This window comes from Dermacentor andersoni, chromosome 1, assembly GCF_023375885.2.
Source record: "Dermacentor andersoni chromosome 1, qqDerAnde1_hic_scaffold, whole genome shotgun sequence".
NCBI lineage: Eukaryota > Metazoa > Arthropoda > Arachnida > Ixodida > Ixodidae > Dermacentor > Dermacentor andersoni.
In genome coordinates this window covers 196915673-196931818 of record NC_092814.1, presented here as the reverse complement: position 1 = coordinate 196931818, position 16146 = coordinate 196915673, and positions in this window count along the sequence as shown.

Sequence of the window (16146 nt, the reverse complement as noted above, 5' to 3'; positions counted from 1 at the left end):
TCCAGTTTGCTACACTGCAATGGGGAAGGGTTCAGGGAAGACAGAACGATAAAAAGGGAAATCACACACCGAGGGAAACCGGGAGATAAAAAATAAAAAGTAAATAAAGAACACGAACACACACACAAAAGAACACGGGAGTACCCCATCCGTTCAACTAGGTCGCTTGGCGGTAGGAAGTTCAGGAGTGCCTTCGCCGCCTACTGGGGCGAAGACCTTATCAGCCGGCGCTCCAATATCGTCTGCTCAGAATTCGGCCCGTCGTCGAGGCGGGTAAACGCCGTCACGATCGATTTTCTCTTGGAGCTGTAACGAGGGCAATAACAGAGTAGAGTGAGAGAGAGAGAGAAATAAACGTTTATTATTCGAAACAGTGTCCCGAGCGAGGTCCGGTTGCCGCCTGAGGTGGGAAGGCTCCTTAGTCCAGGAACCCTGTGGCTTCGGCTCCCCTTTGGCCCTGGCGACGAGTTGTCGTTGGTCTTCCAGGTCCCCAAGGGCAACCTTGGCCTCCAACGTTTCGAATAGGTGGTCTTCATTTGCTTGTTGTGCTCACTTCCAGTTGCATTTCGCAGCCTTCCTGCCACGGGCATTCCAGGAGCAAGTGTGCCAGGGTGTCGCGTACGTTGCAGAGTGGGCAGAGGTGGCAGTGGAGCCTCAGGTAGAGGCGGTGCATTATCGTTCCGTGAGTGTACGTGTTACTTTTTGGGCGTCTAAGGATCATGCTTTATTCTCTGCTGAGTTTTGCGTGTGGTGGAGGGTACACTCGACGCGCGAGCCTGTAGTGTTGTAATATGGCCGAATAGTTGGTCCGTCGGCCTCCGCCTCTTCTGCCGCTGGTCGGAGAGCGCGTGGGGCGAGCGGCGCCCGGGTAACGTGCTCGCGAGCAGCGGCGTGGGCCGCTTCGTTCCCTTCTAGTTCCTCGTGTCCGGGTAAAAAAAATATTGCGTTTTACGTGCCAAAACCACTTTCTCACTATAAGGCACTCGTGTCCGTGTACCCACGTTACGCAGGTGTACGGAAGCGGAGTGCTTCGTCGCTTTAGCACCTTGAGTGCACCGGCCGAGATGTGGCCCCTCGAGAAGTTTCGACAGGCAGCATGAGAGTCGGTGAATATAACCGCTGCGTCTGTGTATGTGGTGGTGGCGAGAGCGATTGCCGCTTCTTCATCCGTCTCCGGGTTGCGTGCCTTGATGATCGCCGATGCTAACTCGCAGCCTCGGGAGTCTGCGACGCTGAGAGCGTACGCGTTTCGATGCGGATACTTGGCCGCGTCGGTGTAGGGGGCGTCCGGGTCGTGCTTGAACCTTCGTTTGATGGCATTGGCTCTAGCCTGTCTTCTACACTTGTGGTATATCGGATCCATGTGGCGCGCGACACGCGTGATGCAAATGCATTCTCGAACGTCCGGTGGGCTTCGCTTTTCTTGTCCGTGTCTGTGACGTGCGTCTCGCTGTAGTTCAGGCGTCGGAGTACTGATCTCCCGGTGGGCGTGAGCTTGAGTTGTTCCAATTGACTGTTCTTGCGCGCTTCGGCGAGCTCTTGCCACGTTTTGGGGACGCCCATCTTAAGGAGACGTGTAGTGGATGTCATAGGGGCGGGGAGACCCACGGCGACTTTAATTGCCTTCCTTATCATGATGTTGAGCTTTTCCATTTCAGCGTTCTTTAAAGCCAGGTACGGGGCGCCGTATGTGATGCGGCTGGTGAGGAGTGCTTGTATTATGCTTAGCATGTCTTGCTCCTTGAGCCCACTTCTTTGGCTTCAGATCCTCTTGACGAGGTGTGTGAGTTGCGAAAGTCACGGTAGGCTGGCAGCTCCCGATCCGTCCTTATGGATGTGAACTCCAAGTATTCGTATAATGTCGACTTTCGGGATTGTTTTCCCGTTGAGGGTGACGCTTGGGTTGGGCTCTTTGTAGCTGGGTCCTTGCTTTAAGGACGAGGTGCTCAGACTTCTCGAGGGCGCAGCGGAGGCCGCAGTTTTTGAGATAGCTTTCGATGGTGACTACGGCTTCTTGTAAGCTGCTTTCTTGCCTTCCAGTGTTCGTAGCTCTGGTCCAGAGCGTGATGTCATCAGCATGCATAGCGTGACGCAGATCTGGTATGGTCTCGAGGAGTTTGGGTAGCTTGATCATAGCTACGTTGAAGTGTAGAGGTGATATGACCGAACCTTGCGAGGTGCTTCTGTTTCTAAGTAGGAAGCTTTCACTGCGGATTTTGCAGATCCCGACGATTGCCATGCGGTCCATCAGAAAGTTTCTGAAGTACGCGTAGGTCCTAGGGCCGTAGCTGGTGCCTTCGAGGTTGTTGAGGATCGCGTCGTGGCTAACGTTATCAAGGGCTCCCTTGACGTCTACTGCCACTATGGAGTATTTGCTTCGAATGTTTAGTTGATCTAGGAGGCTTTCTTTCAGTTGTAAGAGTATGTCCTGCGTTGAGAGGTGCTGCCTCAAGCCGAACATGGTGTCCGATAGGTGGCCCTTGTCTTCGAGATTCTAGGTAATGCGATTGTGCACCATATGTTCGAAAAGCCTTCCCGCGCACGAGGTGAAGGAGATCAGGCATAGGTTCTCCAAGCTGAGAGGTTTGTTGGGCTTGGGAATCATGGTTATCTCTGAGTGCTTCCATACAACAGGTAGTTCTCCTTTCTCCCAGTACTCGTTGTAGTACTGGAGGAGAGCCGCGGTTGCCTGCTGCGGAGGTTGTGCAAGTGTTTGTTGAGGATCCGGTCTTTACTGGGGCTGGTATTCCTAACCAGCTTGGGTAGGGCTACATGGAGTGCGACCTGCGTTAAGGGTCGGTCGAGTTCTGGGTTCGGTTTTCCAGAGTATTCTTTGCTGCGAGTTGAGGCGGGAGAGGGTGCGTCTCCGCAGAGTTTCTTTCGTATTTCTCGCAGGAAGTGTTCTTTTGATCCGGCGTGGCTGTAGATAAGTCTGTGGAGATGTTGTTTTTGGTGGGTTACGTTGCTAGGAGTGCGGGTAGGAGGTGCTATGTCCTCTTCGTGCTCAGAGTCCCCTGTAGCTTGTCACAGAAAGCTTGCCAGTTCTGCCTGACGAGGTGGACCGCACAGTCTTGAGCCTGCTTGGTAAGGAGAGCGAGGCGTGTCTTTAGCTTTCTGTTAAGCTTTCGTCTCTTCCATCTCTTGAGGAGGCTATTCTGGCATCCCAGAGGTGGAGGAGATGCGCGTCGACCACGGGCGTATCTGAATCGAGTTGTGTTATCTTGGTGTGGCGTTCTTCTGTACCTAATACATTTTTGAGCCACTCGTCAATGTCGGTTATGGTTGCTCCGGAATGTAGCCTGTCCCTAAAGAATTTCCATTCAGTTAGCCGTGCAATACTGGTGTTGGTCTGTCTACGGGTGCGTGCAGGTTGCAGGTTGGCGTGTCGAGGGTGGTAGAATCGACAGTTCCATTGCCATATGCGTATAGTTTAATCCTGGTTCTTTGCCTTGTGGTTAGGGGTCGCCATCGTCGACGGATTCGAATTCGCGTTGGCGATCGCCAGTGGGCGAGACGGAGTGAGAGTCGCTGTGGCTGTTCGTTCGCGCGTTCTTCCGAGTCGTGTGGCGCGAATTGTCGAGCTGTGGCTTGGTCATGTAGTTGTTCTTTACGTGCTTGATGAAACTGTTGAACAGTGGCGCGATCCCATCGATTTTGGCGTTTAACCTGGCGATCTTGTTTTGGAAGGTTGCGGCTGTTTTTCGACTGCTGATTGGACGATTTTTTCCATCGTGGCGTGAATGCTGTTCATAAAGGCTTCTTGAAATATCAGGCACCTTGCATCTACAATGGCTTCCACGTCGGCCTTGGTCAGCGTCGATCCCGACTGTCTCTATTTTCGAGCTCCAGGCATTTTTGATGCGGCTTGTCTGTGACTTCTTATTGTTCTTTGCATTTTGAAGTAGTTTGTCGGTGAGCTTTTGCTGTTTCTGTTGACTGCGGAGTAGCTTGTCTATCAGGTTTTGCTGGCTTTGCAATTGGCTGGGCTGATTCTGCAGTTTCTTCTGCTGGTTCTGCTGTTTATTTTCTAGGACCCATATGACTGCGGCTTCGGCCGACGAGTACAAGCTGATCGTACCATCCGAGTCGCTCTAGCCGCTTACCGCGTCGGCGCAGCTCGCGCGTTTGACCAAGCGGGAGCGGGAGCGAGAACGGGAGCGCGAGGCACTTCGCAGTATTGGCTTGGAGCTGCTGCGCCTGGGGGAGCTGCCCGCGCTGATACTGCTCCAGCTGGTGGCCGAGGTGCCCAGCTCCGGGAACTCTTCACTGCTGGAGCTCCAGCGCTTGTCTCTTTCTTGTAGTCTGTTGAGGCGCTGTTGCCGTATATTGTAGGGTGGAGGGCTTGGCTTCAGTCTCTTCTTGCACTCTGTGCTTGCAGTTTCGTGCGCTTCTCCGCAGAGCTTGCAGGTCAGTTTTCAATCCTGGTCTTGTGGTTCAGTCTTGCCGCATTTGTAGCTGAAATCTGGGATCGGTTTCGGACAGAAGTCTTGGCGGTGTCCCATATTGCCACAGGTGCGGCAGTACTGCACTGACTTGCGATATGGTCTGCAGCGGAAGTCTACGCTCTGGAAGATGATGTAGTGGAGAACATGCGGTCCTACGAAGAATACGACTGCCACGGTCGATTGACCCATCATTTGGGCGTGAAGAACGGTGAATATCGTGCCGGTGCCCGGATTCCTGGCATGAGTTCCGGCATGAGTTCTCATTCCCGGTATGAGGCTATTGATGACGTCTCTTGAGACGTCGTCCGGGGTTCGTATGTTGCCTTTGATGTTGTGGTAAGTGCTTCCGAGCTGTATTCTGTTGATGATGACCCGCATCCTGGCGTATTCCTTGTCGGTCGTGCTTGGGGTGATTAAATTTTCGATTATCTGTACTTGTACGCGTACTTTGTCATAGAAGTCCTGCTGCGATAGTCCACTCGCTCTACTGATGGCGTGCATGACTGCGACGTACGTTATTCCGTTATGCGAGGTCGAGACCTGCTTGCGGGCGATAGACGATCTTAAACTCGTGGAATGGCAGGGGCGGCATCCTGGGTCTGCGTTGCTGCTCTGACGGTTCTGGATTGGACGTTTGCTCATTGGTTGTTTTGTTTTGCCGGCGTCTTTGCATTCGACGTGTCCTTCTTGCCCTTTTTCTTTCTTGTGATCCAGGTGCTTTCCGCTTCGATTGTTCAGCCGCTTCCTGCGTCACAGTTCCAGATATCTTCCCCGGTGTTTTCTTCAGTCCGGTCCGTTTGCATTGCATTTACTTCATCTTCTTTCTGGTTCTTTGAGATTTCGATTGCTACGCCTGTCTCTCGGCTCATCATAGGGGCTCATCGTAGGGGTTCATCGTAAGGCAAAAATTATGTAGACAACTTTGAACTTATTGCCTTACACTTTTTTGACGACTGATTATTATAGACTTTCCGGCATAACTCGCACATCCTTGTGCTACACCTGAGCGACTGTATCGCTGGAACATTGTGGCCTCTACCATTCGACGACGATCCACCTACATCAACATGACGTAAACAGCAATTACGGAATTCGGGTTCACATATTCCACCACCACGTGTCGCTTGAACATTTTTCTCGCCTTTTATAGTAATACTGCTGTTTGTTGGGCATGCTGGTATGCGAACTCGGTGTACGCGTGGCGCATCGTGGTGTCTGCGTCTCCATTTTGTCCTTGTGTGCTTGCGCTAGAATGTTATCCAAGTTTTTTTAGTAATCAATTGATTTCTTCAATGTCTTCTGTGTGGAGACTGCTATTTTCATTTAATTTTGTCCAAAACAACTCATTTCACCTCGCTATTTCGTGTCTCGCCCCTGCGCATTGCTTCCACTGCATTGCGAAAGTGCTTAGTGCTCCTATAGCAATATTGTTTAGCAAGACGCGTTGTTTCATTATTAGCTTCAAAGTGTTTCTTTGGTGGTCGGTTTTATTACACGGAGAAGTTGAGAGAACCATTACTAGTGTAATATCTTAAATGTTTTACTCTAGACAGTTTCCGTTATATCTATTAGTGATCTTAGCAGCGAATATCCCTTTTCATAAACAAATTATTTTGGGGGTATTTTCACATTTTACAGAAAGAAAAAAAACATTACATTAACCTTCTTTATTTTTCTTGTTAGTGCCAACGGGAGCTTCTCGATTTTCATTTTTCTTGTATTCCTCTAAGACAGAAACCTTCTAGTGCCAACGTTCTGCCTATGCTCAGGTCACAGTATCCTGGGCATTCTCTAACCGGCTTATTCGCGTTCAGCCTCGCAACGTATGCTAAATGTTGAAAAAAAAATCTCTCTTGAAAGGAGCTGTTTTCCATGCAGTGTTATGGAAATATAAGCTGCCTGCTTTATCCTGTCTCTCGGAAAGGCTTGTTTACATGCAGTTCGGGCAATTGAAGATCGAAAAAAGGCACATGTCTCGAAAGGCTGCTTTACTATAGAGCGCCTGTAAAAAACGCCCTTCGAACCTCAGCGACATTGTTGAACGATGAAGCGGATGAAAGCGCATTTTTCTAACAGAAAGTTTATAAACATATCACTATACTACCGTATCAAATAGCACATAACTGTGGCCGTCCAACTCAGCAGAGTTCCAGGAATAAAGTCGGACCTGGCACATTGTAAGTGTTCTAGAAATTGTTTTCTTTTTTGAGTGATTCGAGCGTATTTATATTCTGAACGCGCGGAATGCGTCATTAAACGGCGTTTTATTGCTATTTTATTCTGCTGTGCCTTTCTTTAGAGGCATTCATGCTTCTCTTGATTGTTTTGGCTGTTGGAGCCGGGTATCGTGGCCTCGGAGTCTGGTGTTACACAGAGGGTCGCTCCCTAGCCTACGCCGCCGGTGCTTCTCGTAACAGGTACCTGGCCTACGCTATCGGGGCCTCACGCGGAGGCTAAGCGAGCCCACGCTGTAGTCCGAATTTACTTGACGAAGGTCTTTTCTTTAGTGAAGAGTACGAGGCCGAGAGGATGAGGAACGGGACAGGGGGCTGATTTACTTTGCAAAGGCAAACTTATTTACATAGAACCAGGGGTACTTGTACTGGCCGCAGCACGCAGCGCAGTAGATCGTTCTCATAGAATGAGCGACCGGTCAGACCAGACTAGATCTTTCTGGCAGAGCACACAGCAGGGCACGTAAGCACACCAATGGTGTCCGCTTTAAGGCCTCTGTCCTCCTTATGCCAGGGAAATCCGCGGTTACACCGTCTTCCAATCGAACCGCCCGTATACCTTGAGGGTGAGAGTGCGCACAATCACTGCGGCGCCTTTGTTGACGGAACGCCATCGGAGAAATACCATCGGGCGCACACGGCTCACCGTCCCAGAGAAAGAATGTGATGCTGGGCAGACAGGGGTGCCACGCTTGACTCCATCTTGGGCCCTGGTATGGCATAACAGCGACCGTAACGAAGCGGCGTATAACTCACTTTCACAGGAGTCACTTGGTCTCAGCGTGGTAGTTGGCGATCGAGTGCCATCCATCAACGACGTAGCCGTTAAAGGTGTCTCGCCTTGGTGTTACCGCTGGTCTCTCCGAGCCGACGCATTGTGAGCCTCACGAAGTGATTCGTCGCAGTAGCGCAGAAGAGGCTGGAAGGTCGCTTCCCCCGCTGGCTGATCGTAAAGCCCACACCACACGTACGCTAGCAGACGCGGGCAAGCTAGCGTCTACGCGCCTAGCGCCTTCCGCGCCTCCCGAGGAATGGCGATTTGCACCCACAAAGACGCACGACAGCGCGCGCTCACTGGGCTCACTCATAGAAGCCTTGGCAGACGCCGCTTCGTACTTTGTTATTGACAGTATTTCAAAATGCTTCGTTATCTATAAAAGTAATTGTTGGATTTTTATAGCTGATAGATCAGCACAAAAATTAAAGAAGAAGCACGTTCTTGCGTGATATAAACCAGCTTCACTGAGAGTTCAATGTACCGTGACGCAGCTGCGTAGCCAGGCGCGCCGACTAGAGGCAGCCAAAGCGCGCGATAACAGAGAGGAGCTGTTCCGCGTGATCACGCCGTGTTTCAACGCGTACGAGCCGTGCCGCACCATTTGCGCATGCGTGGGCGCGAGGACTCACGCTTGCACGCATCCATGCTTGCGCGCGTCCGCAAGCGTACGTGTGGTCGGGGCTTAACAGTCTGTATCGGACGCTCGTTTCGCTCTTTCCTACTCCGCTTGAAGCTGAAAGTTCTTTTAGAGCCCATGAGAAGCGGCATTTCGGCAACGCCCACGAACGCCGCATGCATCACCAGCTTGCGCCGGATGATGAAACACCGAAGACAAGTTTCAAAGCGCACTGCGCGCAGTTCGTACTCACGTAATCGGCCACCACTATGCAGAGCCAGGGGCCCTATAACGTAAAACTATTCTAATATGTTTTTATGCCATTATCCTGACGTCAAATGTGCGTAACCGCCGGCGCAAGCATCGGACGGTGACCCGCAGTGTTTTCTGAACACGCCAATCAAACGCTCTCCTCGTTTATAGGCGGTCACTTTTGTTTGCTTTAAAAACGAATAAGATTGCCTACAGTGAGTGACTTGTCTTATCTAATTAGCTGTCAAGAGGCAAGGATCACGCTCAAGTGGAGAGGGATTCGATGGGGCCGAGCCAGTGCACTGAAAATCGATAACCCAATGAAAAGGGTCGTGCCGGTGTCTGCGATTGGTCTGCTTTCATTTACTTGGCTTGAGGTGGCTGCATAGAAGAAAGAACCAACTTTAGAGAAAAGAAACTGTACTTTCCGCAGTGGTACGAAAATAAGCAGTGGCAGTGCATGGAACTTACTTAGGTGGATGCCAGATGGCGCTGCTCAACCCGGAAGCGGAAGTTCGTTTTTTTTAGAGCAAAATACAATATGGCCGCTTTTCACCGGTAGCGTACGCTGGTGCGCGCCGTGCTTGCCCTGCCGGCTATGCGACATATTCAATGCCTTGTCTGCCGCGTAGCTGGTGCGTTATAATTGCCAGGAGGCCAAAGAGCCTCTACTGACGCCCATACAAACAAGCCACAAGTGAGTGAACAGAACGTGCGACTTTATCGGCAGAAGACAAGCAGTGTACATTCTCGTGCAATAGCAGAAATAAAATTTCCATGTCGAGATATGTTGGAATTATTGACGCGAGCTCGTAAACGGCTCACCGTCGTCGTCGCACATGACGGCCTGGTAACCAGTGACAACCAGCGGGCAAGCAGATTGGACAGAGTGTCCCACCTGTTTGCAGCGGCAGTCGCCGTTAAAGATGAGCAGCTTGCATTGCTATGCTATCGGGTGATGCAGGAATCTGCTGCCGCAGCTAACACAGCGACATGGACTACCCGACGTTTTAAAGTTAACTCCTTTCCAACCTGCACGTTTCTTTTCTTTCGAGGGCGCTAATGTGTGGCTCACAATTGGTGTCCCACTTTGTCTCAATATGGACAAGTCGCTTTCGGGGGCATCACCTTCGGCAGCCATTTTTGCGGGCCTTTCCACCCATGTGGCTATTAACTTCATGCACGTCGGACCATGTAAGCACGTATGCTGGTCTCCGTTCATGCTTAATCGCGGCCAAGAAAGGCGACAGGCACAATTTGCCCATGACTGCAGCTGGAAAGGGTGAACGCTGAGCAGAAATCACGGTGTGTGTAAATTTGGAGTGTATGTCGCTGCACAGAGAGCAGGAGCAAATGCTTATTTCGAGAGACTGCTTCCCAATGCAACTGACCAGGCCGCCATATTCGAAAAACATAACACAGCAACCGTAACCAAGGGAGATAACAGCGAAATTAAACAGCAGTCAATCATCGCGTGAGGTTCAGACAATACATTATACATTGGCTACGAACCATATCGCAGCAGTGAGCATTCACTCACACGGGTCTCTTACGGTACATTCAGCTGCCTACCTACAGGCATAGTGCTTGCCTTCGTCGCACGTGGTGGTCTTGTAACGAGTGAGAACCAGCGGCGCAAGCGGATTGGACAGAGTGTCCCACCTGTATGCAGCTGCAGTCGCCCTTAAAGATGAGTAACTTGCATTGCGATGCTATCGGGTGGTGCAGGCATTTGCTGCCGCAGCCTACACAGCGACATGGACTACCCGGCATTTTAGCATTAACTCCTTTCTAACCTGCACGTTTCTTTTCTTTTGGGGGCGCTAATGTGGGGCTCACACTTGGTGTCCCACATTGTCTGAATATGGACAAGTCGCTTTTGTGGGCATCATCTTCATCAGCCACTATTGCGGGTCTTTCCACCGATATGACTATCAACTTCATACACTTCGAACCATGTAAGCACATATGCTGGTCTCCGTTCTGAGCAAATCATGGCCGAGGTAGGCCACAAACACAATTTGCCCATGGCTGCAGCAGGTAAGAACGAACGAGGAGCACCAGTTACGGTGCGTGTATACTGGGAATCTATGTCGCAGTGCGGACTGAAGGAGCAAATGCTTACCTCGAGAGACTGCTTACCAACGCCACAGACCAGGCCCCCACATCCGAGAAACATAATACGGCGACCACCACCAAGTGGGGCAGCAAAACCAGATTCTGCAATCAATCACTTCAGTGTAGCTTGCGCAAAGACCCAGGCTATCGAGGAAGAAGAGCAATCATCAACGAAACTAGGAATATGGAAAATGAGAAAGCTTGCATTCAGGCGAGAAGCCACTCTGCTCTGCAAGCATTGAAGGCTAAAAACATCGAGAAAGGTAAAATGGTGCATAGGACACGGTGCGTAGGTTAATGCAAGACATGCCGATGCTGCTGCATCACCTATTTCAGGAGAGGAATTGTGCATGACAACATACACTAGAAGATACCACTACAGATATGTTACGCTACTAGACAGTGGCTGGTACTAAGTATCAGAGAAGAATCGGTTGACCTTCATGTTTGGATTAGGATGAATGATCTCTAACGAGAATGGGCAATGAAAAAGCTTGCATATATAGAAGAAAAATTACACTTGGCACAAATGGAATTGACATGGCCAGGAAGCTGATTAAGGACAACCTGACGGAACTCATTTAACTGGCGTCTTCCGTGCTTGGTCAGAAGTTGAAGGTGCATGTGACGACGAAGAATTTCTAAAAAGTCCCTTTGGAGTTTCCTGGACGACTCGGCCAAATGTCCGTGCTGGTGGAATGGTGGCTGAAGCTCTTTTCAGTCTTCACACAGTCCTCTGCAGACTTCATATCTCATCCAAATCTTCTGCGTGCGCTTCTTTGTTCGTGGGGTAAAAGCGTTGCAAATTCGGCTCCAGCCCCTTCCTGTTGGTGTAGATGGGAGCTCCTGTGATGACCAAGATGTGCTTCGCATAGACTCTGCTGGGACAGAACAGTGACACATGAGATGCTTCTCGTAATCTGCGCTGTATCCATGAGATACAGCGCAGATTAGCCAAACTGATGTAGTGTTTTCTTTTATGTTCGAACCAATTATACGGAACCATAAATATGAACAAACATTCATATCTGCTGCAAACAAATGACATGTATCTCAAGACTAGCAAGCCAATACAGCATATATCAAGCATATTTATTTCTAAACCAGGTGTAGTTTACCTTGTAGTAGCAGCCAAAGTCCACACAATGGCCTTGTTGTAGCAGTCAGCAGGTTTTGTTTAGTGCGTGGAGTGTGTTGCTTTATACTGGTGCCGTCCTCATTACTGCATGTCTGGAACAGAAATTTTGACTGGATCAAAAATTGAAAAAGCACAATTTCGCAATATGAAATGCAAGAAGGTGTGACATATATATGTTGTAATGGTTTGCCACTACAGAACACATGCAAATGTACACTGTCTGTGCTAGGGTGCTTTAACAGCATGTTAAATAAATATTGATATTGTCCATAATATTGATGTCTGCCTAACTACAATATATGTCAACAGCTTAAGTATTATTAAGATCACAGATGAGAAAATTTCTTCGCTCATTTATACACTAGAAGAGATCACACTGCTGGTTCCACAAGCAAATGCATGAATGTCATGAAGCTATTAGAATTGATGCATTATTTTTCTGCACGAACGTGATGCACTGCTTCACAACTGCAAAAATAAATGCCCTACGGTAAACCAAACTGAACATCAAGAACATTTGGAACCAAGAAGTTCGAAATATGGGTGAATTATCATGCTTGCAACTGTTTAATACATTAAATTCTGTACTTTCAATTCATTTTACCAAATGATTGGGAACGATTGGGAACGGTTTTGGGAACGAAAGAAGTTGCCGGCGGACTCGAAAAAAAAGTTTTATATGTATATTGATAAGTCTACTCAGTCACCTACGACCACAGCTGCAATAAGATGAAAGATGAGACGCGCGTTCCGATATCGCTCTTTCTTTCTTGATTGTGTGTGTATAACGACAGCCTCGCAAGGAAAGGTTTATTTAGGAAACAGCAACGGAGGATCCTGACTGCCCATATCTAATACAGGATCTAGCTCGTTAGCTTGTCTCCGCCTGTAAGTTAATGAAACGAATATTATATAACGATTCAAGCAGCGGTGTTAAACGACTCACCGTTATTGCCGTTGTCAGCCGCAGAAGAATTCAGCTCCCGTTTCGATGCAGAGGTGTTCGGAATGTCTCACGACCGAAACCCAGCTTTCGGGCTTACATGTGCGCTTGCAAACACGTCACTTCACCCCAAGTTAAATAACGTGAGACATCGAAGCACAATAAACTAGTTTCAGCAACAAAGAAGCAACCAGTTTGAGTGTACGAACGAATGAATCCGTGCCGCCGTGCACTCGAAGATACCGGAAAAATGTTAAATCTAGGCCAGAGGTCACGTGAAAAATCGATGATGCTGAACGCTATTTGTGTTTATAGTCACAAAGAAACAATCTGCTTAATAACAGAGTACAATATCTAATTAGCAATGATAATCTTGCCCTCTTTCTTATGTAATAAAAATGCTTCGGTAATTGTAAGAGAACATTTGTAAGACAAAATTGCGCTTATTACGACGTCTCTAGCGGGAAATGTTGGAACTAACGTAAGCATCCCGAAGTGATTCTAATATGCTGGTTTTGTCGGCAGCGGCGCGCGGTCGATTTTTTCGCCCTCTGTGGCCATTTGTTGAACTTGAGAGTGTGCGGGGCCTGGTGGCTAGTAAAATCGCGGCGGTATGCAACGGAAGGTTAAGAATGCCGCCAAAAACGGATCACCAGCAAACAAGAGTTGGCAGAGTGAGGTCGTAAACGTGGCAAAAGTGTGGAAACGTTACACGGTCACGTAAAAAGGTATTGTGCGCAAATAAACCCATGCTCTCCGGAATGCGAGTAGCCAGTGCCTGAGTGATCGGCGGCAGCCATCTTTTATTCGTTTTGGAACGGGCCAGCCTGCGGCTATTCAGAAAAAAAAATCTGTTTTGTTCGGCATATTAATGCATCTTTAACGCGTACCCATCACTTTGACGCGATGAGTTTTCACGGTTTTATGACGTCGCATGACAGGCAGGTGAAGTTGGTGCAGCCCGAAAAATTTTGACCAATAGCTGAAGGTTAATGGTTAAAAGGCGTTGAATCAGAAGGAACTATTTTTTTTTTGTTCGGTCCAGTGATGCATAATCAGTGTGTACGTGTCATATCAGATGGGGAGTTATCGCGGTTTTTGTGACCTCACGTGACAGACAGGCGAAGTGGGGCTGGTTCAAAAAAGTTTTTCACCAATCGTGGAGGGCTGATTGCAGAATTGGAATAGAGAAGTTTGGAATAGCTTTACGTTATTGCGCCCCAGTATTGCGAAATTCTCGGCCATATTCTCACGTAGCTGTCTGTGACTTTACACTTCAATGTCACCTGTGTTGTGGAGCAGTGCTGCTTCCCTTTTACTCGGGCCGTCTTTCCTCGCACGAGCGGGCAGGTAAGAGAAATCTGGGTCAGGAATGGAAGCGTGGGACCACTGTTATGATCGGCCTGTCAAGTGTGAGAGACAATTAGGCGTGCGTTCCCATGACAAAATAATTTCCCTTGTCCCAGAAAAGGCTGTTATGGTAAGCCTGGACATCGACAGGTCAAGTGTGAGAAGCGTTCAAGGGGGCATCCCCATGTCGACATGATTACCCTCTTCTCCAAAACAGTGTCACCCCCTTTTATTCCCCTAGCTGATACAAAGGGATGGACGAAGAGAAGACATACCGAAGGGGAGGAGGTCGTCGACGACAGAACCTGACGAAAGCACTAATACGTCCATAGGCTCCCCAAGAAGACGTCGACGACCCCACAAGACCGCAAGGGGTAATTAAGGCTGTGTTGGCCCCCGTATGATCGACCGGTCATGTGTGAGAAGCGTGCAAGCGGGCGTCCCCATGTCGGCATAATTGCCCTCTTCTCCGAAACAGCGTCATCCCTTTTATTGCCCTAGCTGACACAAAGGGAAAGAAGAAGGGAAGAAAATCCCAAGGGCAGGAGCTCGATGGCAGAACCTGACGAAAGCACTAATACTTCCACAGGCTCCCCAAGGAGATGTCGACGACCACAAGACCAAAAGGGGTTATTTAAGGCCGTCTTGGTCCCCGTGTTAATCAGAACGGCTCGAGACTCGGATGAGAGTCACCACTATGTACCAATAAAGTGAATACAATCTTTTCTACTTTTTTTCATCATCACGATGCCCGGCTTCGTCGCCGTTTCCTGATTTTTGCGGGGAAGACCCATCTCACCCGGTCGATATCGTATCACCACATACTGCGCTGCTAAGGGTCCGGCGGTACTTCCGCGCTGTTGCCCGTGTTTTGTGCTGTCGGCCCAAAAGCCCGTCTTCCGTATTCTCCAAACTGTTCGATGAATGTTTAAGGGCTGTCTACGAATGTCTTGTCTGTGTTTGCTTTCTATATACCCATAATTCGACACTAGCTTGTCAAAAGCCTAACGGTTGTCTTGGCAGTTTTGTGTGCGGTTTTACTTGGTCCTAGGTCTTATCTCCTTGGATGGATGGCTATGGTCCAGTTAAACACAGCGAAACCCGCTAACGATTGCGCGTATGTTTTGGAATGCCTTTTGCTTCATTTATTCCGGTCAACGAAGATCGTGATTCGTCTTCTTGGCCGCGCTCTGACAGGGTGCTGCGACCCTTCCCGAGGCTCCCCAGGGAAGTTCGTGCCAGAGGCAGCAGAAGGCCAGGGCCCATATTCTGTAAGTGTCGACCTAGTGGACAAGTCCATTTCATGGACACTTGCACATTTTCGCCCCTGGTCACAGTAGGCGCTGCTTTTCATTCAGTAATTTAGTAAATGCAAGTGATTAACCGTGTAAGTGAGTAAACACAAAATAAACCGAATCAACACAATGTCTGCAGGTCTCTTGTATGCTCGCACCATCCTTCTGGTTGCGGGAAAAATAGCGACGACGACACTACAATGTGTTGTGATTCCAATGTGACCATCCAAACTATACAGCGAAGCCTACTTCTCATGAACAGTTGGTATCCGGAATTAGAGAACCCTAGAACTACTCTGTTGTATATTGCCACATCCTCTATGGTCGCCGCGGGTATGTGCCAGGCGATGAAAACGACGCTGAAGTAGCGCACGAGTAGAAAAACAGAGACGACAACGACGTCGAGTTGACTGCGCTGATAAAGTGCTTTTACACGTCCTCGACACCGGCTTTCCCGTCTCCTACTAGGCTGTGACACTGGTGGAGGTGCGGGGTAGGATTGCCTCATGCTCGGCACCCCTTCGCGGAGCCATACATCGAACACGGAATCACCTGCGTTCGTTGAAACTCCTGTTCACCGGTACAGTCGCCACCTGCTAGGCCTGACGCCCGAGTTCAACCTTTTGCAGGACCCTGCAGGAACGCGTCTGCCTACTTCAGCCATGGCTACTGCAACTCCATCGCAGGTCACGCTACAGAATCCTAAGATCCCAGAAAGTTTTCATGGTGACGCTTTTGAAGATGCCCAAGATTGGCTGGAGCAATTTCAGCGTGTCGCCAGTTATAATGACTGGGGCTCCCAGCAAAAGCTGGCTAATGTCTATTTTGCGCTTCAAGACAGTGCGCGGACGTGGTTTGTGAACCGGGAGAGAAGTTTGACCACAGGGGATGGCTTCCGCTCCCAGCTGCTAGACACATTCACTAGTAGCGACAGAAGAGACAATGCGCAGCGCCTGCTCGAATCCCGTATTCAAAAA